Source organism: Dipodomys merriami, unplaced genomic scaffold (assembly GCF_024711535.1).
Source record: "Dipodomys merriami isolate MVZ:Mamm:240054 unplaced genomic scaffold, mDipMer1.0.p SCAF_1, whole genome shotgun sequence".
In the NCBI taxonomy this organism is placed as follows: domain Eukaryota; kingdom Metazoa; phylum Chordata; class Mammalia; order Rodentia; family Heteromyidae; genus Dipodomys; species Dipodomys merriami.
In genome coordinates this window covers 103,663,149-103,679,605 of record NW_027202270.1, presented here as the reverse complement: position 1 = coordinate 103,679,605, position 16,457 = coordinate 103,663,149, and the positions used below count along the sequence as shown (strand labels likewise).

The 16,457-nt window shown below is 40.5% G+C and overlaps 1 long non-coding RNA gene across 2 annotated transcripts in view; it reads left to right on the top strand.

Moving 5' to 3' along the window:
• Window positions 1-14,666, top strand: part of LOC138803824 (uncharacterized) — a 43,381-nt gene extending 28,715 nt beyond the window's left edge. For both annotated transcript variants that reach the window (XR_011365080.1, XR_011365078.1), the window contains exons 3-5: window positions 13,830-13,898; window positions 14,102-14,131; window positions 14,239-14,666. This is a non-coding gene — a long non-coding RNA (uncharacterized lncRNA). The remainder of the gene's footprint in view (window positions 1-13,829; window positions 13,899-14,101; window positions 14,132-14,238) is intronic.
• The last annotated feature ends 1,791 nt before the right edge of the window (window positions 14,667-16,457 follow it).

The following is a 16,457-nucleotide window of genomic DNA, read 5'->3' as shown; positions in this document are numbered from 1 at the left end:
AGGGTGGCCAAATGAAATACAGAATGCCCAATTAAATTTTATTTCAGATAAACAATGAATATTTTAACACATCTTGGCCCAAAATATTTCATGTACCATATTATATTTTAAAATCAGTTGCTGATTAGAAATCAAAATATCAGTTTTATTTTTCTAAATCTGGAACATTTAGCCTCAGGGATGATGATATTTTTTTTTTTCAGTCCTGGGGATTGAACTCAGAACCTTGCATCTGCTGTGTGTGAGATCTACCACTTGAGCGACACTCCAGACATTTTTTTTTACATTTATTTATTTTTTAGATAGGGTTTCAGACTTTTAGCTTTATGCAGCCTTTGACTGGAATCATCTTACCTATACCTGTGTGGCTGGGATTGTAGGTATGAACCACCATGCTCATCTGTTTGTTGGTATGGAGTCTCACTAGTTATTGTTTGTTTGTTTGTTTGTCTTTTACACTGGCTACCTTTGAACCCTGATTCTACCTATCTCAGCCTTCTAATTAGCTGAGATTGCAAGTACATGCCATCATGCCTGGCCCTCAGATAATCTTTAAATTTTCTTTTTCTTTTGATGATACTGGATTTTAGACTCAGGACCTCAACTTTGCTAGGAAAGTACTCTACCACTTGAGCCATGATCCCAATCTCCAACATCCCTCATTTTTCCTGCTTTCCATGGGTAAACTTGTAGTCATGTAGATGTTTCCCCTAGCATTATGTGCTTACTCTTTGAAACAAGGTGTCTGACAGATTTTAAAGTCTCAAACCCAGAATTTCCATCCAGCTATGTGGTCTGAATCTCTTTGCTGCTTACTGTGGTTTAGGTGTGTGTTTTGGTCCCTGATGGTTCATGTGTAGAAGGCCTGCTTCTCAGCATGGCAGAGCAGAGACAGTGGGAATTTTAGGACATGGGGGCCTAGAGGTCAGTCATTAGATTATTGCCAGCACTGACCTTGAATAAGATTCATGAAGTGATCATGGACATGAGTTACATAGAGGACATGTTGATGAGATTGATGTTGAGCTCATCCATTTACTCAGTAATAAAACAGGGAGTAAGCTGAGTATGTAGTGCATGCTTATAATCCCAGCTACTCCTCTGAAGAATGATTGAGAGTTGGAGACTGGCCCAAAGTTAGTGAGACTACTTCAAAAGCAAAAATAGACTCAAAAGGGCTGGGGGTGTGGCTCCAGTGACTGAGTGCTGGCCTAACAATTGTGATGCCCTGAGTTCATTCCCCTGTACCTTTCTCTGTCTCCTTTGGTCTCTCTTTGTCTCTATCTCCCTCCCTCTCCCAAGAAAGAGTGAGAGCCAGATGTCCAGCCTTTAATAGATTTTAGCACTTACATCCTAGGCTAAAGGAGGAGAAGGTGGGGAGCCCTGGGGCCAATTTGGGTGAATGCCACAGGAGGACTGAGCCCTCAGTCCTCTGGAGCCCAGTGCCCACTATGAAGAGTATTTAGCCTTGTTTAATTTCATGACATAGCCAATATGTATATATCATAGGTAATTAGAGCATATGGGTGAGTAAGAAAGAGAGCAAACCCACTACTATTTCTGGCTCTACTCTCCAGAGATTTGGAAGGCTTGGTGACATCACCTTGCACTGCTCAATGCTCCATGTGAGGAAGTGAGTTCACCGAAGGCTTTTCTGACAAAGGCATTGCACAGCAAATGCATGACAATCAAGGTTTTAAAGTGGTATGGCTAAAATTGCACTCAGTATGTGTATGTATGTGTGTGTGTGTGTGTGTGTGTGTGTGTGTTTGTGTTGTGTGTATGTTAGTATTGGGGCTTTAACTCAGAGCCAGGGTGTTCTCCTTCAGCCTTTCCCTCAAGGCTGCCACTTTACCAATTGAACCACACTGCAAATTCTGACCTTTTGGTGGTTACTTGTAGATAAGAGTGTCATTGTGGGTGCTGGTGGCTCATGCCTATAATCCTAGCTACACAGGAGGTTGAGATCTGAGGATCTCAAAGCCAGCCAGGGCAGGAAAGTCTGTGAGAATCTTCTTTCCAATAAACTACCAAAAAAAGCCAGAAGGGTATCTGTGGCTCAAGTGGTAAAACACGAGCCTTGAGCAAAAGAAGCCCAAGTATAGTGTCCAGGCCCTGAGTTCAAGCCCTAGAACCGAAACAAAAACCAAAAATCAAAGAAAGGTCTCATGAATTTTTCTGCCTGGGCTGGCTTTGATGGCAATCATCAAATCTCATCTTCTTGAATAGCTAGGATTACAAGTGTGAGTCACCGGAACCCAGCTCCACTTAGTTCTTGAAACAATAGGACAGAGAGAAATGAAGGCTCTAGATTTTAAAATTGTACTTCTTTATCTTCTTTTATGACATGCCTCAAGGTTTTTAAAAATTTTTTATTGTAAAGATATTATAAGAGGGGGTTACAGTTACATGAGTAAGGTAATGAGTACATTTCTTTCCTTTTTTTTTAATTGTGAAAATACCATACAGAGGGGTTATGATTACATGAGCAAGATAATGAGTACATTTCTTATCAAGCATTGTTGCCTCCTCCTTTGTTTCCCCCTCCTAATGAGTACATTTCTTATGGAGCATTGTTACCCCCTCCTTGGTTTTTCCCCTACCAACCTTTTCCTCCCCAACTCCCCAACTCCTCCCTCACCCCCCAAGTTGTAAATTTCATTTTCAACATAGTGTCTTGTACATCTCATTGTTACAATGGGTCAACCTGTATCCTTGTTATTTCCCTTCCTCTCCCCAAATTGGAAAAATGTATATACAAGATGCAGTGCACCGGAATCAAATACCGTGAAAACAGAAGTTATGCCATGGGGGAAGAACATACAAAAGGAACAAAAAAGTCACATAGTACATTATAAGTACTTTTAAAAGCAACAGCAACGGGGCTGGAAGGTAGCTCAGTGGTTGAGTGCTTGCCTTGCATGCATGAGGCCCTGGGTTCGATTCCTCAGCACCACATAAGCAGAAAAAGCCAGAAGTGGCGCTGTGGCTGAGCTGAAGAGATGAGAGACAGCATCCACAACCGACCAAAAAAAAAAAAAAAAAAAAAAAAAAAGCAACAGCAACAAAGATAAAACCTCTTGTGTCCCTATCTTGGGCTTCACCTAGCATTATCTTATATGGTCATATGTACATAGTTCTTGACCTTTTTTGCTTGTCTGGTAAGATTATCCTAGACGTATAGTAGTTATTGCAAATAAGGGAAACCATGGGACCTATGTTTCTTTGGGTCTGGCTTACTTCACTTAATATAATTTTTTCCAAGTCTTTCCATTTCCTTAAAAAATGGGATGCCCAAAGTTTTGAATATGAAGAAAAAAATTTCCAGAGAAACTTAGAATATAAGTTAATGCCCAGAGTCTTTGTTACCAAGCCCTGAGTTCTATCCTTCATGCTAGTTTCAATTGCTTTCATTCATTTTATTTTCTGTACATGGTTGGAGGTAGAGTTTTAGCTCTGATCACAAGTGTCCACCTTTCCAACTGCAGAAGAACTAAGGAGAGAGGCATCTGGCAGAATAAATGATTATAAAGTTTTACTTGTCGCTCAGCGTAGTTATTCCTACACTCTGACTCAGATTTCTCTGAGTTCCATTGAAGAGAAAGGAATGTGCTGGAAAAGCAAAGAAGCAACTTTGCTCCAGCCTCTCAAGACTGTGGAGATCTGGCCAGTATTGATGCCAGGAAAAAATGGATAAGGCATTCTCCTTCAAAGTCAACCAGCCAATGGCACCACTGGCCTGTTGGTGTTCTAGGCCTTCTGTAGCAGTGCTCAGCAGAGGAGCAGCTGGCCTGAGGCCTGTGGAGGAGGTAGCTAGGCCACAGAGATGCAACCATGGTGGAGTCCTGAAATGCCATTCCAGTGGTAGATGTGACTGTACCTGCAGGGTAAAATGGTATTTAAGCATAAAAATGGCATCGTTCACATTTATGATGATGCACTTGCAAGAGATAACTGAAGACATGTGTGTCCATGTCTCTGTGTGTGTGTATGTGTATACCTGTCTCTGCATGTTTGTTTGTATGTGGGAAGGCAAATTCAAGAAAGGATTTTATGTTAGACACCTCAGTCTTCTTTCCTAACGCCAGTCCTAAAGCGACAAAATGATGGCCCTTTCCAATCATTTGAGTCCATGACTCCTGGACTCAAAGACTTTCTCTGGTTTATATAATGCCTGATTTAGATTTAGACATCTTTTTCCCTCATCCTAGAATTTCTGAACAAATAATCATATTTAACTTACATGAATGGTAGGATGACTAACTAATATAATGCTAAGTTCCTGATGCATAGTAAACCATCTTTAGTATAAATTCTTAACAGGACGGCTGCCTAATTTCACCTCCTAGTAGGCCTTGTTTTGTGCTCAGGGTTCTGGGAGAAAGACTTAGGCTTAAAAGATATGATTTGGCTTTGCATGTTCTTGGATGAATGACTAAACCTCGTGATGATGTGAGTTAACGCCATAGAGATGGAGCATGCTGAGGGATAGGCATTGTGCCAGATGCTGCAGTTGGTCAGCCCTGCCTGTGAGTGCTCAATGTCTAGGACGTAGGGGACAGGCAACTAATAAATGACTATAGTAGAGACCTAGAAGGATATGAAATGCTCATCTTGAGTTGGACCAACAGTTAATAGATTAATCAAAAGAGTCAGTAAAGTGGAGACTCATAAAAATGTTTTCTGCTTGCTTTAAATGTCCTATTTCAACTTAAAGCAGATTAGGGGTTGCCAGGAGACAGGAAAGGGGACATAAGGAATAATTACTTAAAAGTACAGGGTGTTCTTCTGATGTGATGAAGAGTAGAGACTAGAGGGAGGTGGTGTGTGTACAATATTATGAATATACTAAATATAATTGAGTTATAAACTTTCAAGTGTTGGCTAGTATGTTCTATAAATATTACCTCAATAAAAAAGTACACATTTTGGGTGGCTCATGCCTATAATCCTAGCTACTCGGGAGGGTCAGATCAGGAGAATTAAATTTCAAAACCCATCTGGACAGAAAAGTCCACAAGACTCCATTTCCAAAATAACCAGCAAAAATCTTAACTAGAAGTATGGCTCTAGTGCTAGCTGTGAGTAATTAACCCAAACATGATCAAGAAGCCCTGGGTTCAAAACCACAGTGGTATCTCAAAAAAGTATAGGTGTACATTACTTTGACAATCTATTGATATGGAACAAATGAATTATCTTTAGGTTTAAGCCCAAATATTGAAGTCTTAGGTCAGGTATAAACCACAGTCATAATTGATATTTTATAATTTTATTTTTTGTTATAAAGGTGATGTACAGAGGGGCTACTGTTACATAAGTCAGGTAAAGAATACATTTCTTTTTGGACAATGTCACCCCATCCTTTGGTCTCTGCTAATTTTTACTGCCAGTTCCCACCCACAAGTTGTGTAGTTCATTTTCGACATGGTGTCTGGTGAGTATACTGCTGCATTTGTTCACCCTTTGTATGTCCATTTCTGTGCCCCTTTCCCCTCCCAAAGACAGATAAATGAAAAACAAGACAAAAAGAAAACAAAAACAGCAACAAAGAAAAATCTCTTGTTTCCATTTCCTGGAGTTCATTTAAATACTATTTTATATAATCAGATGCACATAGGTATTGTGCCTTTGTGCTCCTCTCCCAAGAGGATCCTACTTTAATCTCACTGTGTGTGAATGCCTAGAATCCTGTGTCATTTATCATGTCCTAGTGTTTGTTTGTTTTTTTCTTTTTACCATCCAGTGTGTCTGCTTGTAGATTTATAGGCATATTCTAGCTACCACAAATGAGGGAAACCATGCAATCTATGTTTCTCTGGGTCTGGCTTACTTTGCTTAATATAAAATTTTCCAAGCTTTTTCATTTCTTTATGAATTGTACAATATCATTCTTTCTGATTGATGAGTAGAATTTCTTTTTGTATATATACCACATTTGTTTGATTTATTTGTCATTGAGGGGCATCAAGACTGACTCCTTATCTTGGCTATGGCACATAATAGTGCAATGAACATGGCTGTGCTGGTAGCTTTAGTGTGCCTTATTTGACTTCTAGTATTTATTTATTTATTACTTATTATTGTGAAAATACCATACAGAGGAGCTACAATTACATGGGCAAGGTAATGAGTACATTTCTTTTTTTAATTTTAATTTTAATTTTTTTTTTTTTTTTTTTTTTTGTCCAGTCGTGGGGCCTGAACTCTGGGCCTGGGCGCTGTCCCTCAGCTCTTCAGCTCAAGGCGAGCGCTCTACCACTTGAGCCACAGCACCACTTCCGGCTTTTTACTTTTTGCTTATGTGGTGCTGAGGAATCAAACTCAGGGCCTCAGGCATGCAAGGCAAGCGCTCTACCACTGAGCTACCTTCCCAGCCCTTAATTTTAATTTTTTGTGAACATACTGTACAGAGGGGTTACAATTACATGGGCAAGATAATGAGTACATTTCTTATCAAGCATTTTTGCCTCCTCCTTTGTTTCCCCTTCCTATCCATTCCCATCTTAACCCCTCCCTTCCCCTATCCCCTCCCCATCCCCCCATCTCCCCCACCCTGCCAAAGTTGTCATAACGACTTGTACATCTCATTGTCACAATGGTCCACCTGTATCCCTATTTAAATGATTTGTTTTTTCTTGACTTCTAGCTTTAATGTCTTTAATTGGAACAAGAACTCACTACCTATAAATCTATTTCAGGGTAGAATCTTCTTAGATACTTTAATGTTTGCTTTTTGTTTGTTGGTTTTTGTTGGTAGAAGGGCTTAAACTCTGGCTTGGTCGCTAATCCTGCGCTCTTCAGCTCAAGGCTAGGGTTCTACTGCTTGAGCCACAACACCACTTCCGGTTTTCTACGGGTTAATTGGAGATAAGAGTGTCACAGACTTTCCTGCCCAGGCTGGGTTTGAACCCTGATCCTCTGAACTCAGCCTCCTCAGTAGCTAGGATGACAGGCATGAGCCACCAGCACCTGGCTTAATGTTTTCTTCTATGTACAACTTTTTGTCCTCAGAGCAATTTCCTTAGCCAGTCCTTAGTTACATCCTTCTACAATACTGGAGTGGTGAACAGGGAACAAGGGCAGACTAGGGGAGAAGATAAATTCAGCTTGGAACACCCTCTAGAAAGAAGGAGGCACAGACAACTGATGGGAAGGGCTGAGAGATAGGCATGAAATGAACAGGTGCATGGAATCAGAGTTTGGGCAGGACAGGATAGGGGGCACAACAGGAGGAGAGTGAGGGATGAAGAGGACCATTCATAATTACTGGGATCCACTGATATAGAAAGCAAAGGTTGCAAGTACAAATGAAAAGGGGAACAAGGGAAGCACATGGAGAAAGCTGTACTTGTTATGTAGTGCACTGAGTCTGGCCACATAAAACACCAAGCATGAGGCACATACATGGCCTGTTAATTCCTCCTATTGGCTATACATGGCTCAATATGTTGTTTTGCCTCCATTTGTCTTTACCTGCAATCTAATCCATATGCACTGGCCTGTGCCCTTTGGGCTATACATCTGTTTTCAAAAGTTATCACATAATTCCACATGGGCATTTAGGGCTAGAAGCTTGTAAAGATGGGCCTGATGTCTTCTTCGTCCTTTCTTCCTAATGGTATCTACAATACCAAAATGAGCCCCACTTCAACACATTTCTTAGTCTTATCTTCAGTCATATTCAGCTGGTCAGCAGAGACCCAGTCTCCTATTTGCAGCTGAGTTATTTCATATTTCTTAGACTTTGTTTAGAATACCCTCCCTTTTTGTTCCCTTCACCAAGCTGAAATGAGAAATATTTGTTCACTATGGAAAAACATTCTCTTCTCCTCAGAACCTTGTTTGAGTAATTATCTTTAATTTTAAAATTAATTATTAATAGTATAACATCATATCTAGTGTTCTTACGCACAATTCAAAAAGCAATAGTTTCATCTGGGCACTGGTGGCTCACGCCTGTCATCCTAGTTACTCAGGAGGTTGAAATATGGAGGATCATAGTTTAAGGTCAGCCCTGGCAGAAGAGTCCACAAGACTCCATCTCTTGCCTTGTGTGAAGCAAGGCTTGAGATGTAGCTCAAGTAGTGGAGCACTAGCCTAGTAAATGCAAGGCCTGACTTCAAAAGAAAGAAAAAGGGAAAGAGAGAGGGGGGAGAGAGAGGAAGAGAGAGAGAAAGTTAAGAAAGAAAAGAAGAAAAAGCAAGCAAGCAGTAGCTTTTCTTTCTTTAGAGCTATCTGACACATACCATCTCCTCATTGCTCACCTCTAAGCCATTTCTCATCTGTCATATATTATTTCCTCCAATAATTTTTTTTTGGCATTTGGTGTATTTGCCTTCCCCAGACCCCTTGCTTTAGAAAAACAGTTGAAAAGACATTGTTTCCTTTTCCCCACTATTTTATTTTTATTTTACTTCATTTTATTTTATTTTTCTTTTTTGGTTGGTCGTAGGGCCTGAACTCTGGGCCTGGACACTGTCCCTCAGCTTTTAAGCTCAAGACTAGTGCTCTACCACTTGAGCCACAATGCCACTTCTGGCTTTTTCTGTTTATATAGTGCTGAGGAATCGAACTCAGGGCCTCATGCATGCAAGGCAAGCACTCTACCACTGAGCCACCTTCCTAGCCCTCCCCACTATTTTAATGTAAGCACTTTCCTGCTGACATTTTTAACTATGATTTTTTGATGACTGCTCAATATTCCATCTCCCAGGTGTCACCTTTTCTTGGTCATTACCCCATAGTAGGCACAAGGCTGTGCATGTGTTTACACATAGGTCTTCATTTACACTGCTGAGTTTTTCCTTATACTAGGCTTGTAGAAGTGGAATTGTGATGGGAAACGTTTTAAGAAGAATAAGAAAGCTAGTTTCACATTAAGAATTGGAAGTGATCTTGTTTTCTCACCAACAGAGTACTTAACATTTCAATTCTCATCAGTATGATGACAAAAAAGAATGACAGTAAATTTCACACATATTTTACACAGTAAAATATGTACTACTCTCTTTATGTTGAAAATATTAACTGTTTATATTGTTGCACAGTGTTCAGAGAGAACTACGTGATCCTCTTGTTCTAAAAGCTCACTAGTCCAAGGAAGACATATGGATTTCAGCACATATGGAGACTCACTGAGCACAGACAAGAATCAAGAGAACTGGGTCTGGGAAGGTGGCTCAGTGGTAGAGCGCTTGCCTTGCATGCATGAGGCCCTGGATTCGATTCCTCAGCACCACATAAGCAGAAAAAGCCACAAGTGACACTGTGGCTCAAGTGGTAGAGCGCTAGCCTTGAGCTGAAGAGCTGAGGGACAGTGCCCAGGCCCAGAGTTCAGGCTCCACGACCAACAACAACAGCAAAAGAATTATGAAAATCATCATGGCTGACCCACCATGAAGGAGTCTCAGGGAAATCACATTTAAAGGATCAGGAACACAGAGCATTTTTACTCCAGATTGAGAAGGGAAGAGACCAGTGGAGTCCAGTGGAACACCCAGCCTTCATCTGGGTCAGATGTAAGGCACAAATAAATGTATGTCTGCTCATTCATTACAGGTCTTCCAGAACTTAGTGTAAAGCAGCAGCTCCCAGAAAGGTACTGTAACCACCACTTGCTCAGCTCTCTTCCTCCCCTGCTTCCTTTTAGACTCATTTTTCCCTTCCTTTTAGACTCATCTTTCCTAAATCATCTTCTTCCGCCCCCACCCCCCACCCCCAGTCCTGGCCCAGCTCCAGACAAATCCTGCCTTTCGTGATGGAGGATGGTAGATAGCACTGGTATGAATATCTTATAGGATCTCTTCAAGCTAGACAGTCTGGAGTTGGGAAATCACAGCCCCAGCCTGTGGCTGCCAAAACTTCCAGACACCACTGCTGGTTGGCTGGCTGTCATCAGCATCTGTACTGGGCTCCTCCTCCTCCTGTGACTCCATGCTGCTGCTGGCCCACAACTGCCCACCTTCCCCCATAACATAAGAGAGCCCATCTAGATTCTAGCAATAAACCCATCTTTGTCTTCCTCATTCCCACTGAAGATAAAAATAGCAACAATAAATATCTTACTTAAAGCTGGGCGCTGGTGGCTCAGGCCTGTAATCCTAACTATTCAGGAAGCTAAGATCTGAGGATTGCGGTTCAAAGCCAGCCCTGGTAGGAAAGTCCATGAGACTCTATTCTCCAATAAACCACTCATAAAACTGGAAGTGGTGCTGTGGCTCAAGTGGTAGAGCACTAGTCTTGAGCTAAAGAGCTGAGGGGCAGCATTCAGGCCCAGAGTTCAAGCCCCATGACCACCACCACCAAAACCAAAAAAAAACCCCAAACCTTACTTAGGATTATGCATGTAATTGTTGTCCATGGCATATGGCATGCAGTACTTGAAGAGCTCTGATGACTCATGTGGGCATGTGATCATATTGCACATGTGATCATACTGGTATGGGAGCTCATATCCAGTCTATCCAACACAGGCCTAAGGGAGAGGGAAAGGCAGAATACCTACCCATATATCAGGTAGATATAATACCAGCTCCCGTATCAATTCAGAAATGGAGCTTTCCTCAACAGCCCCACAAAACACAGTCTCAAGGAAGCCAAGGTGTTGTCACACAGAAGTGTATCAAAATAGAAGCACTGACTTCTTGGGCAGAATCTTTTCTCATGGGGTATCTGGTCAACTTGCCTAGATTTCCTGTCCCTCCAGAGTCTGACCTGCATCTGTTTTTATTGTTTTCTAGCCACCAGAGGAGTAGAGATAAATTGGAAAGAATTCTCAATAGCTTTTTCACCCTGATCTGAAAATAAGTTTCATTTTGTTTTGGTCTGATTGGCTGGGAACAGTAGTCATTCATACTAGGTCTCTAGTATGACAGAGTTATTAACTCTCTGACTGAGAGTTAATTATCATCAAGCATTCATCTGCCCAGAATGAGTTATAAGTTTTACCAGATGTTTGGTCAATAATACTAATGTGATTTATCTCACTATTTACTCTCTCATTTTAAGGAAATCAGCTAGTAAAGAAAAAATATAGCTAGGTGCTGGTGGCTCACACCTGTAATCCTAGCTACTCAGGAGGATGAGATCTGAGGGTTGTGGTTCAAAGCCAGCCCTGGCAGGAAAGACCTTGAGACTCTTATCTCCAATAAACCATCAGAAACGCTGTGGCTCAAGCGGTAGAGTGCTAGCCTTGAACTGAAGAATTGAGGGAATGCCCAGGCCCAGAGTTCAAGTTCCACGACCAACAAAAAAAGAAAGAAAAGAAAGAAAGAAAGAAAGAAAGAAAGAAAGAAAGAAAGAAAGAAAGAAAGAAAGAAAGGTAGGAAGGAAGGAAAAAAGAAAGAGAGAAAGAGAAAAAAGGAAAATAAGAAAAGGAAGAGAAAAAGAAAATGATGGAGTCCCTGAATTTAAACAGCTGAAAGAAAGAAAGAAAGAAGAAAGAAGAGAGAAAGAGAGAGAGAAAGAAAGGAAGGAGGGAAGGAAAGAAGAAAGAGAAAGAAAGAGAGAGAGAGGGAAAGAAAAAGAAAGAAAGAAAAAGAAAGAAAAGAAAAGAAAGAATACAGATTGATCTTTAATGTGTTGTTTGTAAGGCTTCAGTCCCATTTGTATGATTTTTGAACTACCTTACAAATTACCATTCATGGTTCCTATGAAGGGACCATGAACCAATTGTGTTCTTTCAAGGTATCACTAGTGTTCATATGTCTGCTCATTCATATATTTGAAGTTGATGACTATTTTCCATTTATTTGAGTATGCTTTTGTTTTTATTATTTTCTCTTCTGCTTAGGGTGTCAATGTGTAAAACTATATCTAACCATTTTATCTCATTTTGAATCTCTCCTTTTGTGCCAATTGTAATCAGTGTACCACTTTAAGCTAGGATTCTAGCTCCACCATCACTGAGAACAGACTCTATGTGCCCTGATCTCATAACTCTTTAGCACATTATTTTCAAAAAGGGTGAAATACTTGTGTGATGACTGACTAGCTATAAGCGAGGAATTTATTGTCCTCTTTCATTTGGATATTCCTATGTATTCTATTCAATTTCACACACTTTTTTTTGGTCAGTCGTGGGGCTTGAACTCAGGACCTGCATGCTGTCCCTAAGCTTTTCACTCAAAGCTAGTGCTCTACCACTTGAGCCACAGTGGCATTTATGGTTTTCTGGTCTTATACTTTCCTACTTGGGCTGACTCCAAACCATGATCCTCAGATCTCAGCCTCCTGAGTAGCTAGGATTATAGGCATGAGCCACTGGCACCTAGCTTCACACTCATTTTTGCTCATTCACTTATTAATATGCTCACATATTCTCTTATTCTGTCATTTATAACATTTGACCCCCAGAATGTAGGGACATGGGGAGTACCCTGCCTCCTGGTGTTCACATTGAAGTGTGGGTAGGACCTGTAGTTTGCTTCTAATAGATTGAACATGGGAACAGTCATGGGCTGTCTTTTCTGGGATTGTACTCATTCTAGAGAGTCCATCCTGGCTTGGTGAAGTAATCTGCCATATTGAGGAGATCCACACAGTGAGGAACTTCAAGCATACTCCAGCCAATAGCTGATAAAAGTCTAGTTTCTTGGTCTTAGAGGCACATGGAAATAAATTCTGTCAGGAACATTTTTTTCATTATTTAGAGAATATTAGTTTCTGTAATCAAACCCACGTAAATAAGACCTTACATATTTAATACAGTACAGTTACCCCTGTACAAATGGGAAAAATTAAGTTTAATGTTTCTAGACCAATATGGCTATTAATTTCTGTACAATACCAACTCAACAAAATAAACATGGATATTTTCCCCAAAGTTGACAGCCCAGCTAAAGTTTCCAAAAATTCAAATTATATAGGTATATATATTTGCATTTATATAAAAGAGCAATAATAGCAGTATGTTCTGCATCAATAGCAGCAACAGCGTTTCCAGGTTCTGCAGTCATCTGAATGAAAATAGGCATCCAGCACATTCCATTAATAAGAAGACAAAAAAATGAAGTTCTGTTATTGTTGTGGTACCTGGCACCATTTTAATGATGTTACTCAAAAATATTTTCTGCCAAGAACTTGAGTGAGCTTGGAATGGGCTTCTTGTCCAGTTCAGTTCCAGATGCCCATACAGTTTAGAAGATACTCTTTAATCACAGCCTGTGATGCCTTATCAGAAGATCTGTGGAAGCCATGACCAGGGAAACAATGAGATAATAAATGGTTGTTGTTTTAAACCACTATGATGCAGTCATTGTTAGGCAGAAGTAGAAAATGGACTGGGTGCAGTGGCTCAAGCCTGTGATCTCAGTTACTAGAGAGGCAGAAATAGGTCAGCAAACCTATCTCAGCAAATAAGCCTGGTGATACAGGTAACAGGATCCCAGCTATGCTGGAGAAGTAGATAGAAGAATCATGATATAGGCTGGCACCAGGCAAAAAGGCAAGATCTTATCTGAAAAATAACTAAAGCAAATAAAAACAAAACAACAACAATAAAAAACTTAAACCAGCCAACCAACCAACCAAACAACCAAACAAACAAACAAAACAGCTGGGGGCATGCATCATGTGGCGGAGCACCTGCCTAGCAAGCATGAGGCCCTGTCAAATTCTAGTACCCTATCCTCTCCAAATAGAGTTCAAACACACTGCTGTATATACTAAATGCCAAATGTGCACCTATAGTGATGTCACTCTCACTTTACAGATGAAGAAACTGAAGTTGAGAAACTGAACTACAATGCATTCTGTTCTTTACCATTGTGTTGTCATGATGGTATATTTTGTTTCCATGTGTTTCATTATTTCCTGTTTTGTTTCAGCTCATGGCTTAAGATACAGCTCCTAAATTACATTCAGGAAAAGTCCTACTGGCACACAATGAACAGAAGGTAGGATTTCCCCCTCTATATTTTATAGAAATAACAATAGATACCTGGATAGGAAAGTTTCTGTTTGTGTTAAAAGTGATAGGTGGGAATATATTTGGAATTAAAGCCTTAGGGGAAACATGGGAACATGCTGGAGTTGGAATCTGTCTCTAAATGTAAAAAGATTAAAAACCTCATGTATGTCCTTTTCTGTTTCTAATCAGGTACAGGGAAATATCAGAGCATGAAGAGATGTAAGGAAACAAGTCTTATATGGTCCAGTGTTGTAAGAAGGGCTGGTGGGTTTGGAGTTCTAGCTCTGTGTCTTCTAATGAGACTTTTTCTATTCTGCATTTATCAGCTGTTAATTATTCATACTACGTGATTGAAGATCTGGAGTCAGAGATTCACCTGCAATGTTTGGAATACCGGTGGAAGCTACATCAACACAGAATTTATACAGCAGCTGGTGCTAGTCAAATTTAATGATGGAATTTCTGCTTAATAAAAAGACCCCCACTGAGCACACCATCTTGAAAACAGTATACTTATCAAACAGCTTTCAATCAGCTCAAGAGAGGCACCTTAATTGGGAAGAGGAAGAATTGCAGTTTGTCATTGTGCCAATTCCAGATCAATAACTGCATGGCTGCTCTTCAGTAGACACAGCTTCTGGTCTGTAGTAACTAACCACACCTACTTCCTCTCCCTCCATTGGGATAAGGAGATCTTTATTTTGTCTAAGAGTGTGTAATGACATTTTCTTTTAATTTACCTATGTCTTCCTAATAAACATGAGTAAAATTTATAAAGGTCAACCTATATTTTTTTTATTCTTTAAGTGTTTCATGTCTTACAATTGGAAACTATTGCCTATAAAACTTGATATTTTCAAAAACTTGTTTTGTTGAAATAAAACTACAAAATTAATTTGTGGTGGCTTTGCCGCAGAATAGAGTACTGAGCAATGATCACTAAAAGAGAGTATGACATAGATAGCAAATTGGCTCAGTGGTAGAGCGTTTGCCTTGCATGCCTGAGGCCCTGGGTTCGATTCCTCAGCACCACATAAGCAAAAAGAAAAAAGCCGGAAGTGGCACTGTGGCTCAAGTGGTAGAGTGCTAGCCTTGAGCTGAAGAGCTGAGGGACAGCGCCCAGGCCCAGAGTTCAGGCCCCACAACCGGACCTCCCCCCCAAAAAAAGGAGTTATCCAATTTATTTGCTAATGACTGGTTTCAAAATATTTTAGGAGGCGCCGGCTGGCTGGAGGGTGGGGGTGGGGGAGGGGGAGAAACCCACTTGGTGGTTAAGGCAAAACATGAGGGAGGTGTCTGGAATTCTTTTATTTTGCTTCAGTCATGCATTATCTTTTCCCTCTCTCCCTTCCTCCCTCCTTTGCCTCTTTCCTTTCCTCCCTTCTTTCCTTACCTCTCTTCCTCCTTTCCTTTTCCTTCCTTCCTTCCTTCCTTCCCTCCCTCTCTTATTTCTGTATCTATATACAGTAGACATAAACTTAGATATAGAAATATTGAGCTTCAATATAAGCTTTTTTAAATGTAGAGTTCTACTGCTAAAATCATTTGAAGAATCATCAGGCTAGACAACTCTAAGTCTTTTTCCTTCCATGTTTCAATTATGGTTAGGATTTCAAGAGCCAGGTAAAAATAGAAGGGGAGACTGAAAAATGTTTGGGACTATACAAGAGACTCTATCATGTGTGAGTTGCCGTTCTGGTGAGGTAAAACCATGGGTGAAATGATATCTTGTCCCCTCCCCAGATACAAGGGGTGGTGATACAGGTAGAGTGATTTTGCAGAGTAACTGTAGAACAAAGTTCCTTTCACTTAGGCAATTGTCTACTAGATGATATTTGGGCAAAGGGACAGAATTATGATTTTTTAAAAATAAAAGCTTTATGTAGTTGAAGATTCTTATACTGTTAGAGCTGGTAGAATAATTGAGTTTATTTTCCTCACCTTGCACATAGACTCCTTAATTAAAGCAATATTTTTTTTGGGGGGTCCAGTCATGGGGCCTGAACTCTGGGCCTGGGCGCTGTCCCTCAGCTCTTCAGCTCAAGGCTAGCGCTCTCCCACTTGAGCCACAGTGCCACTTCTGGTTTTTTTCTTTTTTGCTTATGTGGTGTTGAGGAATCGAACCCATGGCCTCACGCATGCAAGGCAAGCGCTCTACTACTGAGCCACCTTCCCAGCAAAAGCAATACTTTTTTAATATACTGAATTCGAGTATATGTCAACCATCATGCTGGATGTTGAGTCTACAGTACAATGTCCCTATTCACATAAAGGTTATGCTATAGTGAAAGAGGCAGGTGATTACACAATAATACAGATGAGCATATACTTACAAACTTTATGTGCTATTAAGCAAGAGAGCAGGGTTCTCTGAAATGGTATGTTAGAAAAATATATGGCAATGCTGGGCTGGAGAGAGCAAGTGATGTGCCTCAAGTAGTTGAGCATGCACTGCAGGGCTATATTAGATTCAGGTAAGTGTTCTCTGTCTCAGTAGCGAAGGTGGGGAGAATAGATTAATGGTAAGCACTAAGTGGGGGACTCT